This window comes from Triticum aestivum, chromosome 1B (assembly GCF_018294505.1).
Source record: "Triticum aestivum cultivar Chinese Spring chromosome 1B, IWGSC CS RefSeq v2.1, whole genome shotgun sequence".
Lineage (NCBI taxonomy): Eukaryota > Viridiplantae > Streptophyta > Magnoliopsida > Poales > Poaceae > Triticum > Triticum aestivum.
In genome coordinates, this window is record NC_057795.1 from 524,514,174 (window position 1) to 524,520,054 (window position 5,881).

The window sequence follows — 5,881 nt, forward strand, 5'->3', positions numbered from 1 at the left end:
AAGTCCCTAGCGAGCCTCTAGTTGACTAGCTCGTTGATCAACAGATGGTCATGGTTTCCTGACTATGGACATTGGATGTCATTGATAACGGGATCACATCATTGGGAGAATGATGTGATGGACAAGACCCAATCCTAAGCATAGCACAAGATCATGTAGTTCGTTTGCTAAAGCTTTTCTAATGTCAAGTATCATTTCCTTAGACCATGAGATTGTGCAACTCCCGGATACCGTAGGAATGCTTTGGGTCTACCAAACGTCACAATGTAACTGGGTGGCTATAAAGGTGCACTACAGGTATCTCCGAAAGTGTTTGTTGGGTTGGTACGAGTCAAGATTGGGATTTGTCACTCCGTATGACGGAGAGATATCTCTGGGCCCACTCGGTAATGCATCATCATAATGAGCTCAATGTGACTAAGTAGTTGGTCACAGGATCATGCATTACGGAACGAGTAAAGTGACTTGCCGGTAACGAGATTGAACGAGGTATTGGGATACCGACGATCGAATCTCGGGCAAGTAACGTACTGATCGATAAAGGGACTTGTATACGGGATTACTTGAATCCTTGACATCGTGGTTCATCCGATGAGATCATCGTGGAACATGTGGGAGTCAACATGGGTATCCATATCCCGTTGTTGGTTATTGGCCAGAGAGTTGTCTCGGTCATGTCTGCATGATTCCCGAACCTGTAGGGTCTACACACTTAAGGTTCGATGACGCTAGGGTTATAAGGAAGATTTGTATGTGATTACTGAATGTTGTTCGGAGTCCTGGATGAGATCCCTGACGTTGCGAGGAGTTCCAGAATGGTCCGGAGGTGAAGATTTATATATGGGAAGTCATCATATGGTCACCGGAAATATTCGGGGGTATACCCGTATTGTACCGGGACCACCGGAGGGGTTCCGGGGGTCCACTGGGTGGTTCCACCTACCCCGGAGGGCCTTATGGGCTGTAGGTGCAAGGGAACCAGCCCCAAGTGGGCTGGGCGCCACCCCCCTAGGGCCCATCCGCCTAGGGTTGGGGGGGCCCTAAAGGGGGTGCCCCCCTTTGGCTTGGGGGGCAAGCCCCCTCCCCCTTGGCCGCCGCCACCCCTCTAGATCCCATCTAGAGGGGCCGGCCCCCTTCCCTCTTCTCCCTATAAATAGAGGGGTGGAGGGAGGGTGCAGCACCACATCCAAGGCGCTGCCTCTCCCCTCCCCAACACCTCTCCTCCTCCGCGTGAGCTTGGCGAAGCCCTGCCGGAGAACTGCCACTCCATCACCACCACGCCGTCGTGCTGCTGTTGGAGCCTTATTCCTCAACCTCTCCCTCCTCCTTGCTGGATCAAGGCACGGGAGACGTCACCAGGCTGCACGTGTGTTGAACGCGGAGGCACCGTTGTTCGGTGCTTAGATCGGATTCGGCCGCGATCTGAAGCGCTACGTGTACGACTCCTCCAACCGCGTTCTTGCAACGCTTCCGTTTCGTGATCTTCAAGGGTATGAAGATGCACTCCCCTCTATCTCTCGTTGCTAGTTACTCCATAGATTGATCTTGGTGATGCGTAGAAAATATTAATTTCTGCAACGATCCCCAACACAACTCCATATACTATTTCCCAATGATATATGGTTATCCTATGATGTTTGAGTAGATCCATTTTGTCCTATGAGTTAATCGCGATCTTGGTTGGTATGATTGTATATTTTATTTATGGTGCTATCCTACAGTGCCCACCGTTCTCGCGCAAACATGAGGGGCCCCCGCTGTAGGGTGTTGCAATATGTTCATGGTTTGCTTATTGTCAGTGTTGCAGGGGTGACAGCAACCTAAACGCGGATAAGTGGGTTATGGCGTATGGGAGTAAAGATGACTTGGTACTTAATGCTATGGTTGGGTTTCACGACCTTAATGATCTTTAGTAGTTGCGGATGCTTGCTAGAGTTCCAATCATAAGTGCATATGATCCAAGTAGAGAAAGTATGTTAGCTCCTGTCTCTCCCTCATATAAAATTGCAAGAATGATTACCGGTACTTGTTATCGATTACCTAGGGACAAATGACTTTCCTGTTGACAAAAGCTATCCACATTTACTACCTTGCAATTTATTCGTAGTATTATTCTTGCAAAGTACTCGTAGTTTTATTCTTGCAAAATAGTTTCATACTTGTTTTAGGTAAAGCAAACGTCAAGTGTGTGTAAAGTTGTATTGGTGGTTGATAGAACTTGAGGGAATATTTGTTCTGCCTTTAGCTCCTCATTGGGTTCGACACTTTTATTTATCGAAGAAGGCTACAAACGATCCCCTATACTTGTGGGTTATCAAGACCTTTTTCTGCCGCTGTTGCCGGGGAGCAATAGCGTGGGGTGAATATTCTCGTGTGTGCTTGTTTGCTTTATCACTAAGTAGTTTTTATTTTCTGTTCTAAGTTGTTCTCTATCTTTAGTTATGGCTATGGAACACGAAACACCAAAAAAAAGTTGTACTTGATAGCCATGGAGATGGGGAACATCCTAAAACCCTCGATGCTAGTTATGTGAAAATTATTATGCACTACTTTGATAATCCTGAGAAAACCCCATTCAACTTGATAATGGGAGTAATGTTGGATCAACGTGAATACTTTAGGGATTATCGCTCGACACAAAAAGGGAAACTTTTATGGGATCAAATTTCTATGTTGCATTGGTATGATCGGGATTTATGCTTGAGATATGATTTTTACTTGTTGCTCTAGGATGAATTCTCCACACCTTCCTTTTTCATGCAAATTTAATGATAATGAAACCTTGGCTTCTTATGCCAATGGTATATATGATTACTATGATGTGGAACGAATAGAAGAATTTGTTGCTTTTAAGGGTGCTTATGAAATTGAATCTTTGTTTTTAAAGTATGAAGCTTTTGATGATGATGTTTATAGACCTGAAAATTTTTCCATCCTTAAATATTGCTATGATAATTATAAATACAATTCCGTATTGATGCATTTATTGAGAAAATCTCCGATGTCCAATAGGAGACTAATATTTTGTAGGAGTCTATGTAGAAGGAATTGATGAAACTGTGAGCTCATTGGATGAAAAAGATGATGAGGAGAGAGAAGAACAAAAGGAGGAAGAGCGGATTAGCTACCCGTGCCCACCTTCTAATGAGAGTAACTCTTCAACTAATACATTGTTTAATGTCCCTTCGTTCTTACCGAAGGATGAATGCTATGATAATTGCTATGATCCCATTGATTCGTTTGAAATATCCCTTTTTGATGATGCTTGCTATGCTTGTTGCCAAGATGCCAATATGAATTATGCTATTGGAGATGAACTTGCTATTGTTCCTTATGTTAAACATGAAATTGTTGCTATTGCACCCACACATGATAGTCCTATTATCTTTTTGAATTCTCCAAACTACACTATATCGGAGAAGTTTGCTCTTATTAAGGATTATATTGATGGGTTGCCTTTTACTGTTGCACGTGATAATTTTGATGAATATAATATGCATGTGCTTGCTGCTCCTACTTGCAATTATCATGAGAGAGGAACTACATCTCCACCTCTCTATGTTTCCAACACAATAAAATTGCAAGAAACTACTTATGCTATGTATTGTCCTTTACTTGATGTGCATGAATTGTTCTTGTATGACATGCCCGATGCATAGGAAGAGAGTTAGACTTCGTCATTGCTTGATATATGTTGCTTTGTGCTCACTACTAAATGCCAAATCATTGCTAATTCAAATTGGCTTTGATATACCTTGGGATCCGGGTGGATCCATTACTTGAGCACTTTATGCCTAGCTTAATGGCTTTAAAGAAAGCACTGCCAGGGAGACAACTCGGAAGTTTTAGGGAGTCATTTATTTCTATTGAGTGCTTTTACAAAGTTTAAAAACAAAAAAATATAGAGGGGAACGTAAAACTTTTCACAAAAGAGAAGTGATTGAAAGGTGATGCATTGCGGAAGTGAGGGTCGACCTTGAACACTTGTGTTCATGCCCATGGAAACAATGTAGAATTTTTCATGAAGATTCTTTCAAAAATAATTATCCCCTTGTACAAAGCCATTGTATTATAAAAATAATGTGCCAAGATTTGCCTTTAGGATGAGTAGATTGCTTGTTGGTATGTGCAGTGCAAAAAATGAACTTTGTCTGTAGCTTGCGATTTTACATTTTTTACTGGAACGTCAAACGGTTCTGAAACTTTTTGCATAGTCTTTCTATACAATTTTTTATTTGTCATAAGTTTTTCAGAATTTTTGGAGCAACAGAAGTATGGTAGATGTTCAGATTACTACAGACTGTCCTGTTTAAGATAGATTCTGTTTTTGATGCATTGTTTTGCTTGTTTTGATGAAACTATCGATTTTTATCGGTGGTATGAGCCATGGAAAAGTTATATTACAGTAGCTACAATGCAAAAACAAAATATGAATTGGTTTGCAACAGTACTTAGAGTAATGATTTGCTTTATTATACTAACGGATCTTATCGAGCTTTTTGTTGAGTTTTGTGTGGATGAAGTGATCAAAGATCGAGGAGGTCTCAATATGAGGAGAAGGAGGAGAGGAAAGAGCTCAAGCTTGGGGATGACCAAGGCACCCCAAGTAAATATTCAAGGAGACTCAAGCGTCTAAGCTTGGGGATGCCCCGGAAGGCATCCCATCTTTCTTCAACAAGTATCGGTATGTTTTCATCTTCGTTTTGTTCATGTGATATGTGCAAATCTTGGAGCGTCTTTTGCATTTAGTTTTCATTCTTCTTTTATGCACCATGCTGGTATGATATAGTCCATTGTTGATTTACAGAATGATCATTGCACTTCACTTATATCTTTTGAGTATGGCTTTATAGAATGCTTCATGTGCTTCACTTATATCATTTGAAGTGTGGATTGCTTGTTTCTCTTCACATAGAAAACCAATGTTCGTAGAATCCTCTTTTGCTTCACTTATATTTGTTAGAGCATGATCTTTTGTAGAAAGAATTAAACTCTCATGCTTCACTTATGTCTATTTAGAGAGACAAATGGAATTGGTCATTTGCATGGTTAGTCATAAAAATCCTACATAAAACTTATGGATCACTGAATATGATATGTTTGATTGTGCAGTAGTTTTGCAATACAGGGATGGAATATGTGGGAAGTACTAGTAAACGGCTGTGGTTAGTAGGAATATTGGTATTAAGGTTTGTGATTCCCGAAGCATGCACGTATAGTCTCTCGTTATGCCGGGAAGTTGGAGCTCAATTTATCCTTGATTGTCTATCTTTGTGTGAAGGTCGGGGGCGCGCGATGGTTAACTCCTACCAACCTCCCCCCTAGGGGCATGCGTAGTAGTACTTTGCTTCGACGGCTAATAAAATTCTGCAATAAGTATATGAGTTCTTTATGACTAATGTGAGTCCATGGATTATACGCACTCTTACCTTTCCGCAATTTGCTAGCCTCTACGGTACCGTGCATTGCCCTTTCTCACCTCGAGACTGGGTGCAAACTTCGCAGGTGCATCCAAACCCCGTGACATGATACACTCTATCACACATAAGCCTTATTATATCTTCCTCAAAACAGCCACCATACCTACCTATTATGGCCTTTCCATAGTCATTTCGAGATTATTGACATGCAACTTCCAGCGCTTCCGTTTTGATTACTTGAGAATTCATTGTCATATTGCTTTGCATGATCATATAGCTGACATAGTAGTTGTGGTTCAGCCACCGTGCATCATTTTTATACATGGTACACTAGATCATTGCACATCCTGGTACACTGCCAGAGGCATTCATATAGTCATATTTTGTTATAGGTATCGAGTTGTAATTTTTATTTCTTTTGAGTTATAAGTAAATAGAAGTGTGATGATCATCATTTTTAG